Consider the following 21,649-nt stretch of genomic DNA (forward strand, 5'->3'; position numbering starts at 1 on the left):
GCAAATTTACAATAACTTTAAAAGTTTTTTTTTTTCATATGAGTGATTTAAAATAACGTTTTAAATTATTTTACATTGCCTCTTCCTGTTAAATAGGAGCTGCATAAGTTTTTAATAGAGAGTTAACGAAGGAGATGCAACGTTTTCTTGAGACACTGAAGCGATTGCAGAAAACAGCATCTCGATATCTCTTACCGTTTGGGCTCTGATACCTGTCGACAAATAGACGAAAGGACGGACAAAGCAATTCTATATAAGACTTCCACCACTTACGTATAGCATAGTTTGGAAGTATACAAGGAGGTACCCAGTTTGATCTATATGCATGTATGTGTGTATGTAAGTAGGTATGTTCGCGATTATATCGAGAATCGTTGGTCTATTTCAATGCGGTTTTTACTAATCAAATAAGCTAATTTTGAAGGAAGATTCTTACCTATCAATATTTAAATAATTTTACTAATGAACTAAACATTAAAAGAAAAAAAAAACTTCTACCTCACCTGATTAAAAAAAACTTATCCTAAAATATGAGGCAACCAGATAATCCACAAAGAAATGTGGATTGCATATAACCAAGGGGTTTTTGAATATAATTCTTTTAAAAGTGAGCTTTCGGTAACTGATTTAACACTGGCGATGGATGATTTGATCATAGCCGATATCACGACTCCTTCATGTCAGTCTTGCTGAACTCTTACCAAAATATCATCCACTTTTTAAGTGATTGATCGTCCATTGCCAGAAGCATCTTGAACATTGAAAATGGAAAAATTAAACAAATATAAAAGAAAAATACCTGGCTGCAAAAACGAACTAAAAAGCAAGAAATAATTACTTTTTACAATAACCAACTTCAAAAATACATTTAAAAACTAAAACTAAAAAAAGAATTAAAAGAAATACGAACCGTCTTCAAAATAACACTAAAAAAGAGAAAATAATAAAACCGCTAAAGAGTAATAATAAAACGCTTTCTTATTGTGTAGGTCAGTGGTTCTCAACTCTTTTGAATCTAGCGACTCCTTGGGTGAATCCAATTGTCCTGAGCATCCCGTGTCATCTTAATCCTATCCACCAATGCACAAGGCTGAATCTAAGACTTAGATGAAGCATTCTAACATGTATATATATTTTTCAAAGCTGATTTTAAGAATTGAAATTTTGAAAGGAAATTTTCTTTTCATAATTTGTCTCACAAAAATGCACTTTTAAAAGTGTTATTTTAACTTACGCTTATCTTCCTTACTTTCCAAAAGAAGAGGACCAACAAACATTTCTTTCACGATTTACTTTCCCTAACAGCACAGAATGTGCTAGCCATAATCCATTTAGGTGTCCCAGCTACTTTTTAGGTACCCGACACTTGGCACATATGATATTCATGTGTTAAGTATATACTTCAGCTACCTACAGTTTTAGGTACTTGTTACACCTAATTGATGTTTCCAACTATGTACCACAAATAGCATTTATATACCTGGCTCAGTTTTGCACTCTGAGCCACTTGTTTTCATGTCACTTGGAACATATACCTGTCATGTTCTAGGCACGTCCTTTAGGAACAGTTTCAGATACTCTAACAGCACAAGATGTGCTAGGTGTGCTACATTTAGGCGTTCTAAATTCATCTACCACATTTGATGCATTTGTTGCTTCTTTTTCTAAGCGATTGTGACTAGAGGCAACAAATGCATCAAATTTATTAGATGGCAACTGTCGGCGATCATTTGAAAGTGAATATGTAAGAACAATGAAATAAAGTAAATAGACACTCGTCATTTTGTTATAAAATTACATGGCGAGTAGATTTTATCTTATACCAAACGGTTATCGTCGAATATATGCGGTTAAAGGAGCACTCTGATTAGCCAAATTCAAAAGACCTCAATAATTTATCTCTCTACAAGTGACATTGTCTTCATCGCCTCCGTAGCCAAGTTGGTACAGTACGCGGCTAGTAGTCCAAAGGTTGGTGGTTCGTGCCAACCCCGGGTACTTGCTTTTTTTTAAAGTGTTTTTCAGACTCACCTTAATGTAAACACATTACGCATATAGGCAATTTAACATATTTTGGGGGTGTAATTATGTGGTTTATTGACATTTACGGCATGGGGAACATACCTAGAATATACTAGGCACGTTCCCCAGGTACATATCAGGCATGTGCTTAGGGACAGACATAGACTGTCACTATCACTTGCCATCTATGTGATTTCTCTCTCAGAGGTACATAAGGCACATACTAGACACATACTCATGTACCTGAGTGAACATGATAGGCATATGCCTGCTATGTGATTGTGCTGTTGGAGTTAGAGCTATACAGTAATAACCGAAAGCTATATTAACTGAATCATTATAAATTATTATTATTACTTGTAAAAATCTAAACTTTTGATAATTTGTAAAATGCATAATGGCTTTCGTTCAATAATAATAAGAAAATCAAACAGGTCATGAAATCTCAAAGGTCCCCAGAAAGATCGTGTCGTCCCCCAATTGCCCTTTTATTTTTTCTTTTGTTTGAATGCCTCCTTTGCAAACAAAAACGCCCATCCCCCATTGAGAATTACTGATGTAGGTGAATTTTGTTTTCGTTTTCCTTTATTTTGTAGTTTTAATTTTTGTATTCAATATTTCTTCTCCTAGGTTAAATTATTGTTTCCTTTTCTTTTCAACATCTCTCTTTACTTCTGATCATTAACTTATTGTCTTTACTATTTACATTCTATATTCAGATTTGTGTTACTAATATTTCACTTTGTTTTAAGTTCTTGCTAATGTTTACAAGGTTTGTCTTTTAATCATTTTTTCTTTTTTTTTACCTTAACAATTATTGTTTGTTTACTTTAAACAATGACTACCAGGGGCACACCCACGAGGTGTGATCCACCGTATTCGGACCCCCCTCCTCTAAACATTCTAACTCAAATATATTTGTACACTTTCTCAATAACACTATATTTGTTTAACAACGAAATAATTGACGTGTCATGAAAATGTGATCTTACACTTCATCTGTATTCTTTCTTATAAAAATGGTCTAGTTCTGTTTTCTGTTTTTTTTTTTTTTTTTTTTTTTTTTCTGAAAATATAGGTAGAAATATTTTACAATTACTTATCGTCTTTTCAGGTGTAGAATAATATCTGTTCAATATTACATAGATATAGTGGCTTGAAGTATTGGACTTCCCCTTCCCCCCAAAGCTTGGACCCCCTGCAAAAAATTCTGTTCCTATACCTGGTAATCTTCACTTTTGCATTGATCAGCTGGCTTGTTTCTTCCGGACGTTTAGTCCGACATTGCTATGAGACGTGTCGCCACGTTTGGCCTAATCCTCGTTTCGCCTAACCAATTATCTAACACTTTTATGACAGATAAATGATAAGATTTGTGTCCGCCATTTTAGGCGATCCTCGTTTGGCCTAATCCTTGTTACGCCTAAAATGGCGGACAATAAGAAAAAATCGTGGAAATTCAACTAGAGGGAAATTATATAAGAGAAAATTCCCTAGTACATAAAGAATTAAGAAATTCAAAATATATAGATTAATATTATATTAACTATCTTCGAGGAGTTAGGATTACCAAAACTCCTTTATGTATTTACTAGGACCATGGATATATACGAATATATATGAGTACGTGAATAGCAAAACCCGTTAAATTCACATTTTAAAATTTGTGACAAATCGAGACAAACTGTTTAAACACGTCATAATTGTAATGAAAATGTTGGTCTGTCGAAAGCTGTATAATCACTCTAGTCTGTTAATTGCGTTATTGAGGAAAATAGTTTGGATTTAACAGGTTTTGCGTATGTAAATGGAAATAATAGCTTTTGCATCTGGACGAGCGGCAATTTTTGTTGAGACTCAAGATACAAAACCTATCAAAAAAGAAAGGGAGTCAGAGTCAGAAATCAGTATTATGCCTACTAAAATATAGGGGGGGGGATGTATTATCAACCATACATTACACAAGATTGGCACAAATTAATATGGATACATAAATGCTACATTAATTTTGTTCTAAATTGAAAACAATGGATCCAAATGTGCAAAAAATTGAACTATGTAACCTCCTCTCCACCATCATCTACTAAATGGAAATCCATATCGTCATCGTCCTCTGGTGCTTCAGCATTTTCTCGGTTTTCTATTCCTCAAAAACCTCTTTGTAAAACGTGAACTTTGAGCTGCTTTCAATCGTCAAACGCTTCGTAACTACAAGCGGAGTTAATTATACCTATCCGTATACATTTCTAAACTGAATGACTATATTTTGGAAGAGTTTGTAACCTTTTATGGACTAACATAGAGTCAATATTAATTTGCCAATTATCCCAATATATGAATCTGAAATATAGCAAAACAAAATGTGCAAATGTTGAGTTTGAGCAAAACAGTGGCAGAAAGAGAATCAGAAATGATAAATAAGTGGCAAAATCTTTTAACATGTACCAGAAGCATGTTATAATTTTGAATGATAATTGACACGAGACACTTTAAGAAAGAGGTTCTGCTGAAGCTGAAGAGACCGTTTAGAGAAGAACCTAATCCAACAATGTTCTGTTTAAAGTAAAGAGTTACCCTGAAATACAAAATAAACGACTTTTAATCATAGATAGTCTACTCACCTTGTATTTTTGGCTACATTTCGTTTCCAGTTTCTCATGTGTCTTGTACGTTTTCTAGACAATTTTGGTGTTGTCTGATAACAAAATTATGATCATCCCTGCTTAGAGTATCGTTTTCTTTCGATTTTGAGTGCATTTGTCTACTAATTATTAAAGAAAAGCAAATAAGCACAGAAAAGTTCCACGAACAGTTAGGTTAAGACGTATAGTGTCTCAATTTTCAGTCCAGGGTGCGCGGTGGCTCAGTTGTAGAGCGTTCACCTCCGGTGCTTGGGGTCCCCGGTTCGATCCCAGCTCCCGCCATGTGGACTTTGTGGTGGACAAACACCGTGGGTTTTCTCGGGGTTCTCCCGTTTCCTCCCACTTTCTTCATTCCACCATTTCATTCATTTCTCATCATCACCGTCTCCTTTAGCCTAACCGGCATAACAATTGGACGTAAAACTAGTGATGAGCGCAAGAGTCTTGGTCTTGCAGTTTTTGCAAGAGTCTTGCATGCAAGACCAAGACCAAGACCAAGAGTCTTGCATGCAAGACCAAGACCAAGACCAAGAGTCTTGCACAAGTACCGGCACGACTTGAATTTTTTTATAGAATGTAAAAAAGAAAGAGATGAATTTCTTGGCTTCAGTAAAAATGCTACTGGAGTGAATGTGTTCCCAGTAGGTTATGAAATCCGTGTGATTCGATCTTCCCCTGTAGCATATAGCTACAGCATGTCGTTTTCTGAATTGGTTGTTAGCGTTTCCTGTAGATATTGCTCGTTTTCTAGCCACGCAGGTGTCATCTTGCGCCATGTGAGCTTTTTTGGTGGACAAACACTGTGTACACGGATTTTCTCGTAGTTTTCCCGTTTCCTCCCACTTTCTTCATTCTGCCATTTCAGTCATTTCTCATCATTACCGCCTCCCTTAGCCTTGGTGCATAATCGTGGGACGTTAAACTAGATACTTAATTTCTTTTCAAAGGATATTAGTGGTGTTCTTCTTCCAAAACTAAAGAGAAATGTAGTAATGAACATCGGTAATACCGTACACCATAGGTGTCGACTACATGGATATGGTCTTGGCTCCGAGACTCAAGCATCCGTTGGAAATTTTTAATGTGTGCTCATAAAATTAATATCAAAATAACATTTTCAAGACATTGGCAAAAACTTAGTGCATGTGACCGCAAGTTTGATTTCATAGGAGAATGCTTATGAATAATTGTTTATTAATATAACTTTTAGCCTCCTTAAGTATACGGCACATCGAGGATTGAACGATATAAACAGAGGGCAAGAGCGCCGATTTCTCTGTAAATTTGGGAGACCCATTCAGATGCAGAAGGCATATAGGATTTTAAGACAAATTGCATTCAAATTATGCCAAATATTGTATATTCTTAAATAAAATAAGGGAGACCCACATCAGCATTGGGGAGCCCTTGCCCCGCGGCCCCCCATGATCGGAGCCCTTGCCAGAGGAGGCTAGGAAGGCCTGGCCATCTTAAACTTTTCGTGACCCCTCCAGACATTAATACAAAAATCACAATTAAGATATTTTTAAGGAAAATTTTAATGACTTGCCCCCCGAACATATTCGTGCCCCCCCCCCACAAATCTCTGTGGCCTCGGGCCTGGATATAACATTATACTATCTATATTATAAAATTGAAAGTGACTATGTTTGTTTCTCCTAATATCTTGAACCACCTGACCGATGTCGATCAAATTTATAACATAGATGAGGTTTTGGCCTTGGAGTGTTTTCATCATTTCACTTTGACAGTAAAACTTCGGGGAGGGGAAGTTCTAAAATAATAAATAAAACTTAACTCTTCAACCAAACGACCAACATCGATCAAATTTTTAACATAGATGACGTTCAAGCGTAGAATGTTATTTATCAGTTCACTTTGACGGAGCAACGTTGGGGAGGAGGAGAAGGGATAGATATACAAAAATCAATAAAAATAAAAATAAATGTTACTAAGTTTGTGAGAATAACTCTTGAACCAACCAACCGATCTCAATCAAATTTTTAACATGGATAAGGTTCGGTCCTGGAAAGTGTTTTAGAGTTTGTTTCAATTTGATGGTAGAATCTAGGGGAGGAGAAGGAGAGGGGGAGGTATATATAAAATAAATAAAACTTAATAACTTTTGAAACACCCGACCGATCTTAATCAAATTTTCAACATAGATGAAGTTCAGGCCTGGAGCGATTTTTATCATTTTACTTTGACGGTGCAACGCAGGGGAGGGAGAGGGGGAAGATATATGTTAAAAAAAGTAAAAGTATAAGAGTGTCTTTGTGACTTCATCACTCTTGAACCAGCTGATCGATCTCAATCAAATTTTCAACATAGATGAGGATCGGACCTGAGATGGTTTCTGTCATATCACTTTGACGGTGCAGTTTAGGGGAGGAGGAGGGGAAATATATTTAAAAATGATCGAAAATGACCGATATTAAAATGGAATCTATAGCTTTGGGGGTCGCTGAGATAAACAGTGACACTTCTAACGCTGTTTAAATCCAAATTCAGCCCCGGAGCTTGGCGGAGGGAAGGGAAGAGATATAAAAATGATCGAAAATGACACATAATACCTAGGTAATTATCAAAAATGACAAAATATTAGTGTCGAACCATACTTTTTCGGCGTCGCTAAGGTGAACAGTGATATTTCTGATCCCGTTTAAATGCAAATTCAATACCACAACTTGGGGAAGGAACGAGATATATAAAAATGATCAAAAATGACCATTATCAATATCGAACTTATAGTTTTCAAGGTCATTGAGATGAACAATGACATTTCCAATGCCGTGCCTCGCAACATGGGAGAGGAGGAAATACGTATATAAGTTTATTGAAAATGACCGATATTAGTGACGAATCCATAGTTTTCAGGGTCTCTGAGACGAAGAGTGAAACTTCTGATGCCGTTTAAATCCAAATTCAGCCCCGCAATTTGGAGAGAAGGGGGAGAGAGAAATATAAAAATAATCGAAAATGACCGATATCAGACAGCACTTTACTATTAGTAAAAAAGTGACTGACTAACGAAATATATAATAATAATAATAATAATAATAATAATAATAATAATAATAATAATAATAATAATAATAATAATAATAATAATAATAATGATAATTATTATTATTATTATTATTATTATTATTATTATTATTATTATTATTATTATTATTATTATTATTATTATTATTATTATTTTAACCCAACGAAGTGGGTAATTGATGTTAGTAATCCATATTCACAAGTAAGACTTCAAATAACTTGCAGTTTGATGCTGTTATTTTGTATTTCTAATACAGGTCAAAAGCACTTATATAAATGGAGTTTACACAAAAGACCTAGACAATTGAGTCGTTTTAAGTTTTCACTCAAAATTTTTCTAAAATATTAAGAGTTTTTATTATAATCATTATTATTTTAATTTTCTCTTTCTTTTTTGGCCAATATTGCTAAACATATGATCAACATCATTATAGCTATTCTGCCATAATTATTGGTTGGTTACTTGCTGCAACTGAGAAGATTCGACGTTCGGTGGTCCTCAGCTAGTCTCTTCGTCTTGACGTAGCAATTTTCTGTTTTAATACGTTCCTTCAACTAGCCTTCTTCGCTCCCTCCCCCTCTTTCCTCCTACAATATCCTCTAGCACGTCCCTCATAATACAGTTTCTCCTCATCCAATACCCTAATAAGTTCCTCTTTCTCCTCAGCCAATATCCTAATCAGTTCCTCTTCCTCCTCTTAACAACATCTAAAATTCTTCTTTTTTTCCCGGAAGTTTGTTTAATACAAGGATTGGCTAATCGTGGTTGAAAAGAAAGATCTGACGCCTTTATAGTGTAAAAATAATTTTGCAATTCATGGTATTTCAATAATCTGTGCCGTCTTGTTTTTCTTTCATGCATATCAGGGGCAGCCTCCCCAGTTTGGGAACCAGTGGAGTGTTGGGTCTGTTAAAAATATTGAAAGATTACGAAACGTTGTGATTTAAGCATTCTTATAAGTAGTGAAGCGTGGGCACCCATTAAAAAAAATAAAGGTCATCACCTATGTTGTACACTATCATCATATCTACACGAAGTTAAACCATATTATATTTAGAAACATACATTGTATTTCCATTACTATTGGCGCATTGTAGAGTTTATTATCCCTCATATCCAGAGTAAAAGTTACGTATGAAAAGCATAAGATCATAAGATTTCTTAAATGCAAGACTTGCAAGACTCTTGCATGCAAGACCAAGACCAAGACCAAAACTGGGTGTGCAAGACCAAGACCAAGACCAAGACCAAGTGTTCCAGTGCAAGACCAAGACCAAGACTGGATGTGCAAGACCAAGACCAAGACCAAGACCATCCCGGTCTTGGTCTTGGTCTTGCATTTGCTCATCACTACGTAAAACTAAAGATTTCATTTTCTTTTTTTTTCAATTTTCAGTCCAAAAATACAAAAATAATGAAAGCACGCACTTCAAATTCTGCCAAATAAAATTTCGAATGATTTACGAAGAGTTGCAATAAATATTCAGATTACTAAACTAATCCTATACAGTACGAAACCTCAAATTGTTTGAAATATGGAATTAATCGGGTTTGATTCTGCTTTTCTGATTAGGTTATTTGCAGGTTTGGAATTTAACAGTTTATGAAACTGAATATGGAAGAGGGATTTAACTGGTTTTGCATCTGTATTTCTCAGTTCTTCACATAGTAGGGAATATTTTTTTTCGAAAAATTTCCCTCCAGTTTTATCTCCACGATTTTTTTATAGTCCACCATTTTAGGCAAAACGAGGATTAGGCCAAACGAGTATCCTTATTTCGCCTAAAACGGCGGACATAAAGTTTATCTTTTATCTGTCATAAAAGTGTCAGATAATTGGTTAGGCGAAACGAGGAATAGGCAAAACGATGCAAGATCCTATGAGATCGTGCAACGAACCGGTGGTTTTCTTTTTCTTTTTTTTTTTTTTTTTTTTGTTTGTTTGTTTTTTTGTGCGAAGTTCCCAGTTGGATAAAGATTAGTCTCTCTACTAGAACCAGAAATGATATAAATATACAATCATTTCTGGTTTCAATATTGACCTCCATAAAGCAAAAACGTTACGAGATAACGAGACATAGTTCTATGATATTGATTCACGGTCACAAGAATAAGTTTCGTCTACACTACTATTTCTCTATTCAAAGCATAAATTGTGGAAATGTATTATCACAGTGGGAAAGAACGCAATATATATATTCAACAGCTGCTTTTTGCTATGGATTTAATGTCTAAAATAAATAGATTCAACCTTGGCTCTCATGTCTTTACTACATTCCAAAAACCAAACCATTGGCTTAACAATCCTTTGTTGGCCTAAGCTGCTTCAACGCCATCTGTTAGCGTCCGGTTGAACTACGTAGATCCTAACGTCTAATACGTGTTCAGCGTGTTGCGTTGCCATATCTCGAATTGTCGTATCAGCAGCTTTCTAGACGTAGTGGCCATCATGTCTTTTATTCATGTAACTCACTAGTTTGTCTCACGATCCTGAGTGAACGCCGGAATCCAATTCGGGACCACGCAGACATGAGTATAACGCTCTAACCACTGAACTACGGTGCCCAACTTTTACTAAACTCGGATGTTAACAATTTTCGGTTTCAATTTTTTTTCCCATAGAACGAAATCAACAATAGAAAGCAATAAACAGATTGTTTAAATGTGAATTCAAGATTCAGAAAGTAGATTCCACTTCAACTGTTATTCTTTTGTAAAAAGTGGAAGCAATAAAACTTAGTACAACTTTTACTTTCAGTATTGATTCCTATACGACCAAAAAATAAAGTGCTATAATGAGAAACTGTTTCTGATATTGCATTCAGTCTCTCATGAACAAATTCTATCTGCAGACTTACACCTCTATTGTAAGAGGAAGTGATAGATCTAGTACCTTTGGTTTAAATTCTTAAAATAAATAATTTGGAAGTGTATACTGCAATTTCGTAATATAAACAAAACCCATTTGTTTTCAAATTAGTATTCTTAAAAATCCCAAATTTCGTTGTATAGAAAAAAATCTTTTCATTAGCATGTTGGATACATGTTCAGATGTAATTTCTTTTCCATAGAGTTTATTCCAGCATCTAGAGCGGAGCAGTGAAATTACCGGAACATGTTTCGCAAACATGAGCATCCCATTATTAAATAAAATAAATCACCTTATTGACTGTTTGATCATCACTATTTTTTTTTAAATAAACTTTTTTCTGTTTCCTGAATATTCTCGGTGATATATAAAAAAATATTAATATAAAAAAATAATGGTCAAAGGGTGTTTGGGAAAAGTTTTGACATTGACAGTGAAAATAATTTTAAAATTATAACAAAAAATAATGTTGAATATATTTGCTCTAGATTTCATCTGAAAAGGGAAAGAAAATTCACCTATTTTTCGCCTTAAGATGACTGGTTCACATTTTTTTATTATTATTTTCTTGCTAAAAGAACAACGTTTTACGCAAACAATTGTGAATTTAACTTTTCATTTCTCTCATAAAATGCTCTTTGCTTTGTTAATAAAGAAACTTTTTAAAAACTTCTTTTTATTAAAAAAAAGAAAAGAAAAATGTCCCTGAAAGTGTAAAAGTAGATCATGTTTTAACTTGCTAAAAAGCCTACAAAGACATTCCAGTACCATAGACGTTACAATGGAGGTAGAGAACTTTTGTTTGACAGTTAACCATCTGAACAGAAGTGCGTAAAGTAAAGTTCTACAATATAATAAAATGTTTCACGTGTGGCAGTGAAACAGTGTTGCCAGATTATCGCAGTCAAATATGTATACTGCACTAAATTATTGACGTGAGAAGCACATAAACTTTGGAGAGGATATATTACCAGGGGGACTGGGGTGTACGGAATACCCCCAGGAAAGCGGGTTTCCAGGAGTACTGCCCCGGAAAATTAACAAAAAATAATCTTCGTACATTACGTTTTAAAGCATTTTTTTATTTAAAAGGCAAACAATAACTTCTAAAAAAATATGTGATTTATTTTTACCTTTGATAGTTTAACTTTCTGGACATGCTAAAACACACACACACACAAACACACTTTATAGTTTGTTTATTCAAACAATAACATTCAGCCTTGTTTTACAATTTTAGTTAAACTTAGAAGGCAGGGTACCCCGGTGTAATACACCGATTGTGATAAAATTGCACAGACATGGAGAACATTGAAAAAGAAGCGAAACGTACTTTTTTTTACATATAGGCCTATATCGGCCAACAAGCGCATTGAAAGGGTCAAATAGGAGCATGAAAATGGGGTCAAAATGAGATTATGTGGAATATAGCGAGAACGAGAAGATATATCGGAAAAGGTTAAATGTACGAAATATTACCCATAGTCGACGCAAGGCAGTGGGGTAGAACTAATCTATGCAAACAGAGCAGAACATCCGAAAATGGACCAATCACATGCACAACATTGTCACAATGTGTTACGGAATTGAGCGAAAAGGGTGGTAAGGAGCAGGAAGAAAGAAGAAACATAAACAGAAAATACGTGATTTTGCTTTTGGTGTATACGTCGTCCGTATGCGAAAGAGACGCACATTCATCTCAATGCACGAAGATGGGAGAACATCAGAAAAGATGCAAACGCCATTCGTATAGAGACAGCCAGCGAGACAATATTGCGCAGTGGGTTGCATATATCGCGTAATGGGAACAAAAATGCATAGCACAGTAGCAGGTGGTCCACATACGTAAGATAAACAGCAACAGTAATATCAGTACCACGTATGAGTATCAACAGTACATCACTACGAAAATACGTGTACAACATAATAGTAACATTTTTGTATTTGTGTTAGTACTGTCTACACACATTTTCATTTTGGGCCGCGGTGGCTCAGTGGTAGAGCGTTCACCTCTGGCGCATGGGGTCCCTGGTTCGATCCCAGCTCGCGCCAAGTGAACTTTGTTGTGGACAAACACCGTGTGCGTGGGTTTCCTCGGAGGCCTCCTGTTTCCTCCCATTTTCTTCATTCTATCATTTCATTCATTTCTTATCATCACCGTCTTCTTTAGCCTATCCGGCATAAGCGTGTGACGTAAAACCAAAATATTTATTTTTTTTCATTTTACACATTTTCATTTTCAACATCCATCTCATCGTTATTCCCATCACATGTGAGCGTGGCATTGGCGTCAATTCATATACAAGTGCATTTTAATTGTAAAGGGATGTTTTGCAGCTAATCACACAAAGATTGGATTTTATTGTCCTTTTGATGTACTTTATCTGTATCTCAGTCTGTAAAATATTTATTTGAAGCTATTTGGAAAATTTTGCATCATAACATTTTCTCTAATAAATATTCACATTTTAAACACAAAATTAATTTTCCAGTTTGGCGCCCTCTTCACCTGACGCCTCCTGCAAATGCGTAGTTAGCAGGATCCAAGATCCGGCCCTGTTTGTAAAACAAGACCCATCGATGGAATCGCAAGCCCATCGATGGAATCTCATACACTGTTTTACCATAGATAGGCCTATACCACATTGACTGGACAGCGAGTTTTCCGTTCCAAGCGGAATGCTATCGGCTGAAGGAATTTCACTCTTTCTGGTGTACACGGCTGGAAGGCTCTCTCGCTTATCAACAGCTGAACCCTTGTTGGGCCAACGAGTGGATGTGTCGAGAGTGTGAGTTTTAGTTCACATTTTTTCCACGGGTCAAGACATTTTGGTAGCCCTATAACTGATCATATTAACAGTGTTTGATGAAGCCAATATGTTTAGTTAGTTCACATTTGTTACATATTTATACATCTATTACATTTTTTTAAAAAAACGTTGCTTTGTTCAGTAATTTGTATTTCCAGTTTATGATGCAAAAAATGGTAGAATGAGAATTTGGGAGGAAACATGACTACCCCGTGAAAACCCACGGACACGATGTTGTCCTTGACAAACGTACTTGGCCGAGGTTTGAAACATGGATCTCACGCACCAGAGATAAAGCGCTCTACCACTGAGCCACGGTGCCCCTGTATACAATCTAGTTTAATTATACACGTATACTATTTTTAATTAATTATCTTAATAAGGAATGGGAAGATCATTAAGAGTTCATAATGATTAAGAAATGTTTGTAGTATGGTGTACTCATGGAATTTCCTTTTTATTATTATTAATAGCATCTGAAAAAGGATGGAAAGGATAAGGATTCAACTTTTTATTTATATCTCAAAATTTTAGGTCATTGTTTTTTTTATTATTTATTAATTAATTTATTTATTTTTTGACTCTCTGGATAGATATGCTTAATAATAGTTCTAACAACATACGGTCTTGGGACCCGATGGTTCAATGTCAGATTCAAAGTTCTCTATTGACTTCTGTCCTTAGCCAACTGGGTCCAGTTTCTACTTTGTATTCCTATTTCTGCGAGATCCATCTTAATATTGTCCTCCCATCTACGTCTAGGTCTTCCTAATGGTCGTTTTCCAATTGAATTTCCAGTTAAAAATTTGAAGGCGTTCCTATTTTCTTTCATTCTGGCTACATGACCTGCCCACCTGAGTCTCCTAGACTTGATGACTCTAATAATGTTCGGTAAACGGATAAATTGTGCAGCTTCTCATCAGTGTTTCTTCCAGAAATGTTTTCTTGGGGGCCACTCCCTATCCGGAGCTTTGAGAGTGCCTCTGAGGACACCAGAGTAACACATCTATAATATAATAATAAATAGAATAGTACCAGCAGTGCCCTCCAAAATATTAAGAGTGCCCCCCGGAACATTTTTTCTGAAAGAACGACTCTCCTCACAGTGGCATATTTAGGGGAGTGGCTTCCGGGTTTAAGCCCCCCCCCGAAATCTTACTTACTATAGTAAAGTATATGAAATATCTTGCAGAATTTTCACATTTTCAGGCAAAGCCCCCCCCCCCGAAAGTTAGCAACCCCCCCGAAACAAAATCGTAAATACGCCACTGGCTCCTCATTATGAAGTTTCCGACGTTCCCCATTCTCCTTCTTCTTGGGTCCGAACATTCGCCTCATGTTTCTTTTCAGTGTGCGTCCTTCCATCAAAGGAAGTGACTGTGTTTCGAAGCAATAGTTCTATTGGATTCTATGCCCTCAATTCAGCTATGAAATCTCAAGGCACGGGTATTTTTACCATTGGCATAAGCAGTACCGTAATTCCTGACTCAAAGTGTTTGTTTATTAAGTGAAAATAATGTTAATGCAAAAATATGCTGCAAATTTACTTGTAGTTTCTAGATAGTACTAATAAACTTAAAACGTTTAACCTTGTCTGTGAACAAAATTATCGATTTTTTTTTAAAAAAAAATTATTGCTAGTAACAGGCATTTTGTAAAAATTTTATCCGAGAATTTTCGCATGACTGGCAACGCTGCAGTGAAAATTCATTATCAGGGAGTATAGAAACATTTTCTTCTTTTTCTTCCTATTGTTAAGTAAAGGAAAAAAAAAAGGAATGAAATCGTTTTGTGACGAGTGACTGAAAGTGGAAGTCATGTTTTAATTTCTTTGACAAAAAAACCACTCGTGGCCAATTTTTTAAGACCACTTAAGAAAGCGTAATGTTCAGTGATGGTGCTACAGTCGACTTCACTCAGAAAGTCGTGCAAGATTGTGTATAGTGGTCCAGTCCAGTGTGTTATGCCTAAAGAATTATTTCATTTACATCCGTGCTTGAAGGGAAGGAACTTTACACATAAAAGTAAGTGATCTTTAGTAATAAGGAAAACACTTTATTTCTTAATTAACGTATGTAATATGTCTTCCCGTGCTGCGAATTTAGTTTGGCGTTACAATGCCGAGATGCATGTTTTCTTGGATTTAATTTTTGGAGTGGGGACTCTTGAAAGAGGTAACATTAGTAGAAATTTAAATGATACAGCTAAAAGCTAAGGAAAGATAGCTTTGTGTATCCAAGCTTTGTAATGTGTGTATACAAGAATTAACACACATTAAATAAAAATTTCTTTCTTTAGCACGTAGCGATAAAATTTAGAAGATTTTTGGTGTTTTGGGCCTGCATCAAAATGAAATGGAATTTCTGGTTTTATGTTTAACGGCTGTGCCCTGTAGGTTAGGATAATGGATTTGATTTAGGGATGGTATCGAGACGAGATGAAACTTAATATAGTCTCGGTCTCGTCTCGATCAACAAATAGCGGTCTCACCTTGAGTCGAAAATTGTTGTCTTAGTCTCTTGGTATCGTCTCGATCAACGGATGCTTGTCTCGATCTCAGTCACGAGAGCCATGTCTCAATCTCGTCTCGATAGTCTCGAGAAGAAATATGAGAAATTAGAAAATGTATAAATGATATAATCTTACAGCCTCAGACTTCCATTTTATTTTTTCAGTTTATTCTTAACTGTGGACTGCGTACTCCTTCGTAGCAAAATGTCTTATCCATCGAACTTGTTGATTTGTTTCGAGTTTTGCATTCCTTTGTAAAGCGAGGTTATATAAGACGTGGACCTACGACTTTACGTGGCAACCGAACCATACGGTTTCTCACCGAGAATCGAACCCGGGTCTCCCATGCCAAAGGTTCGCACATTAACCTCTTAGCCTTGATGAGCTCCAAAGTGTCATCGTCATGTATGTATTCATGGGTGCAATCCCCATTAAGAATTATTTATCAAATTTATCCCATGTTGTCAAAACTTGGATTACTCAACACAGCAAAAAATGAGGTGTTGAAATAACACAAAATGACCACCACTTTAGCGTGTTATTTGTGTGTCAATTCAACACCAAGCACATCGCTTTCAGAGCATATCAGAAATACCTCGTTACTGGCTGTGAGTATTTGCATTGTTTTTTATTGCTTGGTATAAGCAAAGCTTTACTAAATATATTTCGCATTTATGACAAGTAACTAATAACATTCTATGTTTTCTGTAATCGGTTACAATAATATTGTTGTAAACTTATAAATCATCTGACAACAGTTGCACAGATAGCAATGCTCCCATCTGTTTTATTTATCTGTTATTCTTGTGTCTTAGCAAGTATGAATAGAAGATGGCAGAACTGTTACTTATGTAACTGTTGTCAGACGATTCGCAGATTTACAAGAATATTATTGTGACCGATTACAAAAAACATAGAATATTATTCGCTACTTAGCATAAGTGTCAAATATATTTTGCAAAGCTTTGCTCATATTAAACGATAAGTACTTATGCAAAATTCTCTCAGATAGTACCGAGTTATTTCTGATATGCTCGGAAGGTGATGTGCTTGGTGCTGAATTAACACAAATAACACGCTAAAGTGGTAATCATTTTGTGTTGTTTCAACACCTCATTTTTTACAGTGAAGTGATGATTGAAATCCCACCTTAAGCAATAGATGATAGTTGAAAGGAACAGTAAACTGCAATCAGTCAACAGCAACACTATAGTTTAATTCCTGTCTGTTGAATCAGTGTTATTCAATACTCATGCCAGATGACACAGTAGGTAACACCAAAATTGTATTTAATCGAATTCAACGCAACTTTTATGAATGTTCATTTATTATCCATTATATTCTTGTTTGACTGCTCTATACTAACAGAAAATCAAGCTCATTGTCTTAACAAATATTACTACGTACTAGAATAATAAATTACTAATTCAGTAGGTTTAATTTCAAAAGGATAAAATGATTTTTTTACCGTTTTAGATTTCCGGGTTTAATTTATACTTTAGAGAGCACAGATTTCCTGCAATTTCGTGGATAGCTTAACTGTTCATATTCCTATAATTACACATTCAATTTTGCTACGCACAGTACCGGGCTGGATTCTGGGACCAAACTACATCTCAGGTAATTCGGAAGCCACTTGAAATATATGACATTCCATTTCTTACACTAATTTATAGAGTTGTATACAACGGCGCCGATCCTGGGGGGCCGAGGGGACCTGGCTCCCCCAAAGCTCATGTGGGGCGGGCCGCCTACTGTATTTGTGAATATACAATATTTGGCATAATTTGAGTGCAATTTGTCTTAAAATCGTCATATATATATATATATATATATATATATATATATATATATATATATATATATATATATATATATATATATATATATATATATATACCCTCTATTCCAAAAGAAACCGAACGTTTTAAAAAAACAAAAAAGCAATGTACATTTTGGAACAATTCATTTTTATTAATCAATGTATTCCCCTTTTGCATCGATACACATATTTACACGCTCCAACAAGTTGTCAAACGACTTCTCCATGTCCTTTATTGGAATGGTCTTTAGGACGGCGGTCGTCGCCTTCTCAATGGCATCAATCGATGCATGCCACTTTCCTTTCATCGCCAAATGCAGTTTCGGGAACAGATAGAAATCGCACGGAGCGAGATCTGGTGAATAGGGCGGATGATGCAACCGAATAATGTGATTTTTGACCAAAAATTCAGTTACAAGTCGCGAACGATGTGATGGTTCATTATCGTCCAAAAGAGTCCAACTGCCGATTTCGCGATATTCGGGCCGAATACGACGAATTCTTGCCAGCAAACGCTTCATGACGCCCAAGTAAAACTCTCCAGTGACTGTCTGGCCGGGCTGAACAAATTCTTTGTGGATAATTCCTTTTGAATCGTAAAAACAAATCAGCATCACCTTAACTTTTGACTTCACCAAGCGACTTTTTTTGGGTGTTCCTTCATCCGGCGCTCTCCATTCAGCACTTTGCCGCTTTGTTTCGGGCTCATATTCAAAACACCACGTCTCGTCACCAGTTACAATCGATTTTTAGAAGTTTGATCCTGCCGAGCACTTTTAACGATGTCTTTGCAATGCGCAATTCGATCAACTTTTTGGTCTTCGGTGAGTTTGTGTGGTACAAACCGCGAATTAACCTTCTTAAGGCCCAAAACTTCGGTCAAAATGCGGTATGCGGTTGTTTGAGGAATGCCTAATTCCATTTCAATAACTTTCACCGACGATTTTTTGTTATGTTTGATGAATTCACGCACTTTTTCGATGTTTTCTTCCGATAATCCGGTTTTGGGACGGCCTGATCTTTCGTCATCATCCAGCGTCTCTCTACCCGATTTGAATCGCCTGAACCACTCGTAAACTTGCGTACGGGATAGACACTCATCACCATATGCATTTTGTAGCATTTGGTGCGTTTCACTAAAAGTTTTACCCAGTTTAACACAAAACTCAATTACAGTTCGTTGTTTGAAACTCATTTTCCGACCGATGTACACAACACACTGACAGTTGAAACGCAATAACTTTGTTGCCGTGCATCCAAACGTCATGACATTTATACCAGTTGTCAATGAGGGACTACGCCATCTACCGGTAAAATATTACAACAGATGGCACTAGTGGTACTATTTGTTTTCAAAAGTTCGGTTTCTTTTGGAATGGAGGGTGTACAATATTTGGCATAATTTGAGTGCAATTTGTCTTAAAATCGTCATATATATATATATATATATATATATATATATATATATATATATATATATATATATATATATATATATATATATATATGTCTTCTGCATCTGAATGGGCCCCCCAAATTTCCAGGGAAATCGGCGCTCTTGGTTGTGTATATATATATATATATATATATATATATATATATATATATATATATATATATATATATACATATATATATATATATATATATATACATAATCTCCTGATTTTCTTCTTTTGTCTAACACGGTATCAATAGTTCCAAATTATCACGTGCTTTCGTGTTTGCAGTGCAGCAAAGTCTTGCTGATTTTAAATATAACCAGGGAGAAAAGATGGATTACGCAGAATACACAATAGAAAATCAAATTTAAATCTTAGAATACATTATCATTATTCTTTTCTTCTCTTCTCTTCTATTATGTTAATTATTCTTTTCATTCGGCATTAACTGCTTAGCGTTCCTATCTATGTGAAATAGAAATTCCTTTTATTTACTGTGGAAAACATATCAAAAGTTATGCTATATTTAAATTTATTTTAAAATGTGTTGAAAGAAATGTAATTCTCAGTTCAGTCAATTTCGCAAATGAATCACCTCCATTTTTTTAAAGGTAAGCTTTAGGTTTTTACCTTAGTGTTAAGATTACCGATATCATAATTAAGTAGACAATCTACCTATTTTGTTCAGTTGATTTGAAGTTTAGTGTTCTCTTTAAAGACCCAAGCTACATGAGGTGTGGACACAGAGGAAATCGAGATACGTATTGTCCGAATTACATGAGCTCCCAATGGGAACATAACTGGATCCTTTTCTTCAAAGGTGTGTACACTAATCTGATGCTCAAGTAGAAGAGATCATAGGGTAACTTACAGGCCCGTATCCATGGGGGGTCTAGGGGGGCCGGGCTCCCCCTAAATTTTCGCCGGCCCTCCCTAAAATTTTCACGGTAGGCTTGCAAATGAACTATAATATGGTGATGAACTATAATATGGTTGGATCGGCCCCCCTAACTTCTGCTGCCCCCCCCTACATTTTTGGGTTGGCTACCGGCCTGGTAACTTATATTCTACTTGCTGTGGGAAATAATTGAAATGCAAAGAACATGTTTATTATTATTATTATTATTATTATTATTAATATTATTATTATTATTATTATTATTATTATTATTATTATTATTATTATTATTATTATTAAACTTCCAAATTATTCTATGCATAAATGTCGTAAGTCTTATAGAACGGCTTCGCCCGTTCATCTGTCGGCAGATATCAAAGCGAAAAACGGTTAAGAGATATCGAGATGTTTTTGCAATCTATTCAGCGTTCCAAGAATAGGTTCCATCTCTTCCGTTAATTATCTATTCAAACCGGATGTTGGTTCAGATTAGTCATTTCCGGTTTCAACGTTTATCGCCATAGAACAAATATGATGAGAGATAGCAAGAAGCTTCTTTTTGTAAACGATCGAACGTCTTAGGACAGCATGTTATGACTATTCACAATACTCTAAGCTGAAGCTGGTTCAAATTTACTACAGTATTACTTTCGGTTTCAAAACTGATTTCCGTAACACAAAAAGGATAAATGCTATCAAGATACTGTTTTTTGCAATTGTTTCAGCGTTTCAAGAATAGGTTTCATCTGTTCCGTTTACCCTATATTCAAACCGGAAGTGGTTAAAATTTACAATTTCCAATTTCAACGTTTATCTCCATGGAACAAAAATGGTAACCGATAGCAAGAAGCTATTTTCTTTTGCAATTGACTCAGCGGCTCAAGACAACATAGGATGACTATTCTCAAGACTACCAAAACCGGAAGTGGTTCAAATTTATTATTATTTCCGATTTCAATTCTCCTTTCCGTAGAGAAAAAAAACGATAAAGGATATTAAGAAGTAGACTTTTGCAGTCAATTCAGTGTCCAAAGAATAGATCATATCTCCTCCATTTGTTCTCTATTCAAACCGGAAGTGGTTGAAACAAACGATTTGTGGTTTTAGTCTTTATCGCCATAGGACAAAAATAGTAAGGGATAGCGAGTAGGGCCTACTGGCTTTTTTTTATATGGATTCGCGTCCGAAGAATAGGCTGTATTTGTAATCTTATACTCTATTACAACCAGTACTTATAGATGCATTACTTCAAGTTTGAGTATTGTATTTATATGGTTTGTAAGTCTTAGTTTCACACTGTGAAACGTTACTCACTTTTATTATTATTATTATTATTATTATTATTATTATTATTATTATTATTATTATTATTATTATTATTATTATTATTATTATTATTAATCTAGATTCTTTCTGTACAACTTTGAAGATGTCATATTTTGTCAAGATTGAAAATTATATTTTAAAAAGGAAATCAGTAGCTATCGGTTAATATTTCTCGAGATACATATATGGAAAACAATCGACTCTGAAATGCATCATTTGAATGTTGGGTTAGCCTATGTAAAACGTGTTTAAAAGCTT

At 35.3% G+C, this 21,649-nt stretch overlaps 1 protein-coding gene across 1 annotated transcript in view; it reads left to right on the forward strand.

Moving 5' to 3' along the window:
* The window catches only part of LOC145684027 (uncharacterized), a 157,613-nt gene that overhangs the window by 22,971 nt on the left and 112,993 nt on the right, over positions 1-21,649 (forward strand). The window lies entirely within an intron of this gene.

This window comes from Thermobia domestica, chromosome 4 (genome assembly GCF_964235325.1).
Source record: "Thermobia domestica chromosome 4, izTheDome1.hap1.1, whole genome shotgun sequence".
Taxonomy (NCBI): domain Eukaryota; kingdom Metazoa; phylum Arthropoda; class Insecta; order Zygentoma; family Lepismatidae; genus Thermobia; species Thermobia domestica.